Below are 9,840 nucleotides of genomic sequence, written 5' to 3' on the forward strand. Positions count from 1 at the left end.
AAAGTGTGTGTTGTTTCTAATCATAAACGTACTGGTATGTGGAACACTGACAGCAATTTGGACATTGAGAATATGGGTGTAAAAGGAATCGAATGTCGTTACTGTATCACAGTGTTTACGGAAGTGGCAATCGCATTTGTCCTGGCAATGTTGCATTAATTGCAGTCAAGACTGTCACATATTGTCCCAGGTAACAAATAATTTTAAAATGGGTACAGTGAAGAAGTATTGAAAAAGAAATCTTGTTGTCTATTTTGTGGCTTTGGAAAAGGTTCTTTATGAAAGGGATCAATCTTGAACTGAAGAATATATTTATTTGTATTGTATGTTTGTGAGAAACGGACTGTTTCTTGTTTGCACGCACGGAATTGGAATAGAAAGGGTTTTTTGTCTACCCATGGCAAAAAAATATTTGTGTAGTTTCAATAAATTGCATGCTGGAAAAGGGTTTGTTGTGTGAAGATTGTCAACTGTTGTGATTCATTGTGCGTGTGTATTGAGTTTAACGAATTGCATAAGTGAGTTGAAATTTAATACGCATTAAATAAAGATGACAGGAATTTGTAGGCATGATCGTTTCTGGCCAATGATTACAGCATAGCCTGGCGAGAATTGTTTTTATTAATGTAAAGAAAAGATTTTAGTTATAGTGCACTGTTCGGTAAAATGAAGTTATTGTTAACTTGAGAAAACACGAATAGGGATCGTATGTATACGAGAGAAAATAATCCGCGGCTTACTCTGGACGAGGCTTACATAACTACACGAAAGAACTATTTGTACGAGTATAAAACCCCGTCCATGATAATCCGTGGCTTTTAAGAAGTCTGTGAACGTAGATTTTGTATACCATTTATATGAGGCTGTTCGTGTGTTACTTTTCTCTCGTATAAACGGCCCTTTATGTTCGTTTTAACTTTTTATAAAGAGACGGGATTTTTAGCGCAAATTTATTTTCAATCTATCATTTGAAAGATTATCTCGCCATTGGCTTCGTTTGCGGTTCTCATTACTGTGTTGGACAATTTAGGATTTAGTTGTTTGGTTCTAAACGGAGTAGGATAAAACGACCAGGGAATGTGCGAATTTTAGTGTGTTGGCGATAGCCACACTAGACAAGGAGTCGAGTAGACTCTAACGATAGACACATATCATCTAGACCCCATCCTGAAATGACAACGAAAGAAAGCTGGTGGTGGTGGTGTTTTGTGGCATGTTTATAAGCACTAGTGGATGGAAGGTCGTCATGTTTTGATTGGGCAGCTTCAGCAGACGTCCTTCTGAGGCAACCTTTTAAACTAGCTAATTGTGATTGGAGAATTTCGCTCCCCATTATAATAATGGCCTTTTATTGACAGGCAAACCATATGAGTTGAAGTGTTCTCATAACCATTATCATTTGTTTGCGCGGATCAAGTTGTGGCGAATTGTGGTAGCCCATGACCGGGATGTCGTTTGGTGAGCATATTGCTTTTTTGTGATAAGGCTTCTTCCTCGGAGACGCTCAAACACTCACGTATGCACACGCCGTTGGCGGTATAACCCTACACTAAAAGATGCTGTTGAGCGATTGTTTTTGGCCGTTGTTGGTCCGCACGGAAAGAAATTGTTATATTTTAGAACAAGGTGTACTACAATGAACAATATGTTGAGAATCATGATATGAAATGCACTGAAATCAAATGCCAAAGGAGAGAACCACAGAACTTGTGAAATTTTCCTTGAGAAGAAAGTTCCTGATGGCTTAAAGTTAGCTGCTAGCGCTATCGAGTCGCAGAGATGTACGCCTAGCCGGATGCCTTTTAGAGTTTAAATTTTGCTGAAAAAGGTGAATTTTGCTTGTCTATTTTTATTATCATGGCTTTTTTGTTTTCTCATGCGTTACTGAAACTCCTTTGTGATTTGTGTAGCCATTCGTAACGCTATTTATTATGTGGCAATTACTGTTGTCGTTTGCACTTATCCTCACTAGTGCTGTTTGTTGAGTCATATGTTTACCATACTTGGTGTAGCGTTTTGTGCTTGAATGAAGCTATTGTGAATGGCTTGCAATGACTGTGTCCAATTTTTAGAGAGAATCATCGGTATCTGTTGTTGTGAATGTCGAGAATAAAGAATCAATAAAGACTGGCAACTTCCATCTTGTTGTGCTAAGGTTGAATTATTGTAAATGTTAAAAAGGATGTCGCCATTGTATGTTCTCGGGATGGAGAAGTAAGAAGTGTTTCCAGGCGAAACAGCTAAATAGAGCCTTGCAGGAGAACATATTTGAGAATGAGGCTTCAGCATACGTGTTATTGTGGATCTTCATATAAAGAAATCAGTAGATATACTTGACAATATATGCGATCTCGGTTAGGCTAAGTTGATTTCTTGTAAATCTGTAAGAGGGCGTCACCAAAGGGATCGAGAACCAAGCAGAATTCCAGTGAATCAGTTATCACTGAGCCTTGGCATAAGAGCAGACATTTCATGAAGTTATGTTCGCAAATATATTAAAAGGAACGTACCGAAATCTTCTGCCATGCATGTATTTACCAAGGTTGAGTGTACTTAATCGTAAGCTAGACTATATGTTAGTAAGACCAAGGTCTGCTGTCAAGAAGGCTGATTAGGAAAGGAAATGGTGTACAGCACATCAAAAGGAAAAAAGCTAAAACTTGGGGCTAAGAGTGAAATTTAAGTGTAACTACACTTCAGTAAGATCTGTTTATAAGGACGTTTGACCATAGAATGACAATCATACCAGAGTTCCAGCTTTGTAAGGATATTGAGAAAACCCTGGGCCCATTACATGACCAGAACTATTCCAGCGCCTTATAGTCAAGGCAAGGTGGAAGTGGTTTTGTCGCAAATGTAATCAGGTACTCAGTGTGTAGGCAATGTCTCTTACGTCACTGATGTATAATTTACAGGAGAAGTATTAGCTGCAACAATGGATTAGGTTAACATTATGAATATTGGTACTGAATTGTATTACTGGATTATCTAGACTGGCCAATACCAACTTTCCTGTTTATTGGACGACTGAGTTGCCGGAAGTGCTGATTGTGTTTATATCCGATTATCAGCTTCAGTACAGTTCAAGTTATAGTGTACTGTACATGGCGGATCCATTATACATGTTTAGTTTTCTGGTGCCGTTTGTTTGATGCGTTGCTGACATTCGTGAAAAGACAAAACTACCAATCGGGTTTTCTTTTTTTTAGTGGGGGGGGGGGACAATTGATTGTAAGACTGTTTCTATGTACTGTACGTCCAGGCTGTAAATTTAAAATATTTGATTCACATGCGAGAGATGTCGGTTGGTATGCCTCATATCTCAAGGAACATGTGTGTTTGATTTAGAAGCACAAAGTATACATGGAGTGGGGCGTCCATATGTTCTGTGCAAATTCGGTATGAACATTCAAATACTTTGTTTGGATTTCTTGGCGGTTGAAATCGACGCAGCCTAGAAAAGGATAAGAGATCACCCAGTCAATGAGTACAGTGAAACACTCAATCAGAACTTTCTGATGATGATGGAGCAATGAGTGCATATTGTTAGTAAGGAATGATGACGAGTCTTTCAATAAAAGATGTTGTGGCTTTATCATTTTATTGACATTTTGTTTTTCAGTGATTAGGTCATGCACTTACTGTGGAATTCACAAACTCGTAGATGCAAGTATTGACCATGGAAATGAGATTTTATAATTCAGAAACAATTTGCAATTTCCCGGATGCAAATAGGGCTGTTTTAACTAAAATTTCCAAATCAACTTCAATATATATGCGAGGCGACTTTTGATATTGTCTTTACAACCACAAAGAACGCATCTTTAGTTGGTGCATCCAGCAGTAGCAAACTGCTCCCTTGCGAAAACTTTTATTTTGAATAACACAAGTGGCAATACTGGATTTATGATATGTTTCTCAAATTTAACTAGTGTAAGTTGTATATTTCAGCACAATTCTAAGGGTAAAAAGTACTAAGTACTACTTAGCAATATGCGATATTGAGGGAACACTAAGATGAATTTCAAACTGTCAATGACAACAACCTCCTCCTTCAAGCTTTTGCGGCATACTGTTAAAAAATTAACAATTTTTTTTAATGATTCAAAGGTAGCCATAACATTATCAGATTTCTAAACTGTTTACAGTAATTTGCCAAGCCTTTAAACGAAAAGGTATTACGGAAGCCCAAAGTCTAATCTGCACGAAAAGATCACATTTGCTGAGAACACGATACATTTAATGCAAAAATGGAACCTAAGTGCCAAACGAAAATATTAATTAACAAAGCAGAATGGTACAAATCCTAGATTGTGCCGTCCAAAAGAAAAGACTCTTGTCTGACAGAGCAAGAGTGGTACAAATCACTGAATTGTGCAGAAAAAGAAACCGTGTCTGATAGAGCATAGTGTTACCAACTATTAGATTGATACAGACAAAGAACAACTTTTTGTCATAAAAAGTACAGAAAAGTACAGATCACTAGCTTCAGAAAACGAAAAAGTGTTGTCTCAATGAGCAGAGTGGTATAATGCAACTAGATCCCCTGCAGTCAAGGCAAATACTCTTGTTTGACCGAGCAGATTGTTATAACCTAGTATCCTGTAAAAAAAGATCTGATAACTAGACAATAAAAAGCGGAAGTATAATGCAATGGAACCAAGTGGTTAAAGGCAACAACACTTGAACAATAGAAAAGAGGAATATTGCAGAATGATTCCAATAAAAAAGCAAAAAGTAATTAATCGCATAAGTGATGCAGCAAAAAATTCTAGGAAAAAAAAATGTTCAGCATAGTTTGGATCACTACATTTAAGTATTTCAGAATAAGATCACAGAGGGGCCATAGATACATATGTTCATTTTGTCATAGAAGACTATATAGAAAAACAGTTATGTTTACTTAAAGAGAGATAAATCTAGTGGAACGCGCCATCTTTTGCGCCCACTGTAGATACCGTCTTTGATGACCAAACAATACATTTGTAAAAGCTGCCATGCAAAAGGTATCAAAAGGGACAAAAACCATGTCAAGCTGGATGTAATACACTTGGAAGTTGAGGAAACACCACCATGTACTCTCAGTACGAGAAAACTTGAACAAATATTAATAGCAACAGAGGATAGTTTTTTGACAAAATAGTGGTAAATTGCCTAAAGGCCAACAGAGGAAGATTAAGGAGCCATCATGCAATGTACCCGTTGAATGGTAGCAAACATGTAGAACATTGCCACGTCCTCCTGAAAGGTCAGGTAGAATCCTGTTGAAACTGAAGAGTAAAGATGGAGTTTAGGGGGCAATGTTTATTTTCAAGCTGGTGGCACCTCAACTGATGAGTAAAATGCTCTGATTTGGCTCAAAATGAATAATCCTTTGTATGCTAATATATGTATAGGATATGAACAAAATAGATAGGCGTCTTACAGTAATTACAGCAAAATGATGTTAGGTAGAAGATTTCAATATTTTGAATAATGACAACCACTCCCGTGGATCTGGCATAACTGATGACATTTTATCAACTAATAACAATAGTGAGTGAGAGACCAGCACATGGGGGCAGATGAAGAAAATGATGATCCTTTAAATGAATTTTCGGAGCACCAACAAGTGAGACTTTTCTACAGTCCTGGTAAATACCTGAATTTCCTTTAAGTGTTGAGCCCCAAAATGATGTATCGTCTCAAGGAAAAACGAAGTGTATGCGATTGCTCCTTATAAAGTAAACCATCCCGTTGTTCTGCAAAAAAAAGGCGAACAAACAGATGTGAAGAACTAGCCTTTTCCTGTTTTGTTTCCAAAAGGAAAGGATGGGGGTACATCCGTCAAGCGAAAAATAACGGTGTCACCAGTTAAGTTACGTCAATGCAATACTTTTACATCACGAGTGGTAGATTTGCTACGCAATCCTGAACTATCTCTTCTTTGCTCAGTTCATCCATAGAACAGAAGAAAGTATCATAAGCATCACTATTGCTTTGAAAAAAATGCATGGGCAGCCCGATTACTGCTTTCTTCAGTCGAATCAAATAATATGCACACGTTACAAATTCTCATTTGTCAAAATCAGGCTTATTTATTTTTGCGACAAATTCCCGGAACGACCAACTTATTGGCAAAAATTTATGGTATGAAGTAGTAGCTATGGTAAGACAGCTTGGGATACCAACATGGTTTTAAGTGACATTTATCCTGTGCTGACGCTTAGGAATGGCCTGAACTTTTTCAGATTTAATTTGCAAGAACAGGCAGTAAAAATCTCACAGAACGAACAAGTTGATGCTTTGTCTTATAATGAACGAGATATCAATGCTCAATGTCAGATCCTGTTGACTTGTTGCTAAGCACTTTCAAGATAGAGTTTGAAAACCGTCTTTCACTGAAATTCTGCTAAGTAATACAAACCCAATTGGTAAATAGTAATACTATTCACTCCGTCTTGAAGTTCAAAGGAGAGGCTCTCCTCATTTACATGCGTTTTACAGGATATTGACAATCAGATTGCCCTAAACTAACATCAGTGATAACTAGAAGGCAGGACTCTCTATTTCATAGATAAACATGTGCATGCAATGCCTTCCTGATCAAAATGAAGACTCTGAGTTACATGAGATTGTAACACACCTATCAAAAGCACAGTCATTCAAAGACCTGTCGAAAATACAAAAACATGAAATGTAGATTTCATTTTGGGCACTTCTTTACTAACAAAACTATTGTGGCTGAACGCTCTTTCTGATGATATTAGATCTCAGAATAAAAGACAAGTAAGATAGACAGACAAAATAAATCCTTAGACTAATTAAAGAAAAAATAGATGAGGTGTTAAGTCCCAGTAAGGGCAAACTATGATCCTACTTTAACAGAAGCTGATATTTTCAAAAATCTGTAAACATAACTGTAAGAACAATATACTTACTGGGCTTTTTATCCATTTCACCTGACTCACACTAATGAGCTGCACCTAAAAAGACCAATAGACAGGCTGTGTCATTAATTTAAATTTTATTGCTGGTATGAAGTGTTTTAGAGCAAATTTTTACTTGCAACCTGTATTTAACCACTACAAGTGCATAACTTATGTGTGCTCATATTTTACCAAGGGATGAGCCTGCTGAATGTTCACAGGCAATTTTATGAATCAGCTGCGAAATGAAGCTAATAACGAAACCTTGAGTGTCAGGGATAGCTTAAAGCAGAATTGGTGCTGCTTTTCCTTTCTACTATAGAAGTTAGTTCACAAGAATGTGTTGTTACAGGATGCAGTGCCTGAACTATGGTTACGGAAAAATATTTTCTGCAACAGTTTTTGTTAGTACTGACCCACCAGAAAAAAGGGTACGTATTGCAAAATCACAATAAGTCACTTGATGACCTGGATAATGAAAGTACTGACATTTTTAAAATCTAATATTATTGAGCGCTACACTTTAAGACCACAGTGTATTCCCTCTGTAGATAGGCTAAGTCTAGCAGAGTTTGCTGCATAACTATTATAAAGAATACAGAAAGGACTGCCAAAAACAGGTTGATTGCGGTCAACCTGAGGTTTTTATAAAACTGACGATACCATGGGAATACAACGACGATTGTGATTCCGATACATTTCTCCATATACATTCTTCCCAACAAAATTACACTAATGAAAGACGAATGAAAATATTGGGAAGTGTTATAAAGTCACAGCTGTAATAAGATATCACAAGCCAAAAAAAACAAAACAAAAGAACCTTAACTGTATTTTCATCAGCGCCTGAACCTGTACTTCCCATGGATGGATGAAAGAAGTCGATTTAGGAAGTGATCAAACATATGCTTCTAAAATTCTAATGAGCATAAAGTACAAGCTGTAGTGGAGCGCGAACAGAGAGAAGTTTGAGCCTGAAATGCTGAGGCTGTTACAGAAGCACTTGAATTTGTTAGTAATAAACCAGGGCAATACCACCAAATACAGCTATGAATTCTATGAATGACCAAGAAAATGGCAGATTTACAGATCTGAAGAGCAAGGTGATTCAGTACCAAATGAGTCATTTAATGAACAATTACCACACATCTTGTTTTCATCGTCAGAAAGTGAGAATAATTCAAACGTAGGAATAACAATGTACAACCAGCCAACATAAAGAAGTGATGATGAGCTACGGGAATGTGTTAGATCTTTGCACAAAAGACAGCGCTATGCTCATGATAATAATTCTTTCCTGGTGTAGAAGTAAAGTGAAAAACAAGAATAGTCGAAAAACCCGAAGAAGTAAAACCACTATATTTATTTATACCTGTTGGAGCAGGTGCTGGTAAAAGTCACTTGATCCGAACAATCTACCACACTGTCACAAATACTTGTTAGACATCCTCCGATGAATCCGTGAATTACCTACAGTTTCCTTTAATGGCACCTACTGGGGGTGCTGCTATTAACATAGATGGTACCAACAATCAATAAGACCTGCGTTATCAATTCCCAAAGACACAGGTGATAATTTACCGTGCAATGTGTGACGCAAAGAAAACACAGATGAGAATGTCGCTAGCTGACCTTCAAGTTGATCATAATAAAGATGAAATTTCTATGTGTATGCCAAAACTACCTTGCTTCATATGCCATCAAAGACTAACAGAAATTTTTGTCACATAAAATGCACACTTGTTTGGAGGCATTAGCATTCTTGGTATTGGTGATATGTATTCAACTTCCACCACTGACGCAGGAAACCTGTCTTTGCAAATTACAAAAATGATGTTTTAACCTGTACCACCCATAGGCACCTATTCACAATGCTACAGCTTGTGGATATAATGAGGACAAAGAAGGACGCACAACCATTTGCTGAATACTTTGGAATAGGTTTCGCACATCAAAGTCAAACTGAAGAAGATATCAAGTGCATTCCAATCGAGATCTATTGATCTATCAGATGTTCATTACCCATCAGATGCTCTTCATATTTGGGCTGAAAATACTCCAGTCAATCGACACAATGAGAATGAAATTGCACCAAATAACTGCACAGTTGTTCCACCTTAAAGCCACAGATCAGTACCGCCTGTTAATGGTATCAGCAACAAGCTATGAACAAATTTTAGCTAGACCAGGGCTGAAACTGGTGGACTTGATGCATAATATTTCTATAAAGGAAACTGCTAGAGTTTAATGTTAACCAATAACATTGATATTTCGGATAGACTTATAAATGGTCAACTATGAACTGTTGTTAGAATTGAAGTACATCAAAATACTCCAAACCCACCATCATCTATATAATTTGATGATGCCAAAGCTGGCAACAGTTTACTTCAAAAGAGTACTAACAGTTTTGTGCGACAGAAGAGAGTTGTACCTATAGAACCTGTCCTAGGCAAAAATTAAAATACATCCAAATAAACCTTCTTCTTCGTCTCCCGAAATACAGAGAATGCAATTCCCTTTGACATTGGCTTATGCTGTCAGCATCCACAAAGTACACTGATTGTCACTTAACAGTCGTTTCATTAGTTTTTGGAGTTGGTCAAACAGAGATCATTCAATTATGGTCAGGTATATGTTGCACTGAGCCGAGGCTACCACTTTAAATGGTATTCATATTCGAGGAAAAATTAACAGCAAACATGTGAAAGCAAGTAGATCCTCGGGTACATGAAGAATACAAAAGACTTGCGAGAAATGTCAAAAAGCGAAAACTAATTAAAAATATAAGGACAGATGCAACGCTCACTATATGTCTCTTAAACATACGATCACGTCAAAAAACAGTAGTGTTAGATTCAAATTATGATGGCAAATCATAAATAATAGTGGATCTAATTGCATTGACAGAAACACAACTTGTACCTCATAG

This window comes from Montipora foliosa, chromosome 7 (genome assembly GCF_036669935.1).
Source record: "Montipora foliosa isolate CH-2021 chromosome 7, ASM3666993v2, whole genome shotgun sequence".
In the NCBI taxonomy this organism is placed as follows: Eukaryota; Metazoa; Cnidaria; class Anthozoa; order Scleractinia; family Acroporidae; genus Montipora; species Montipora foliosa.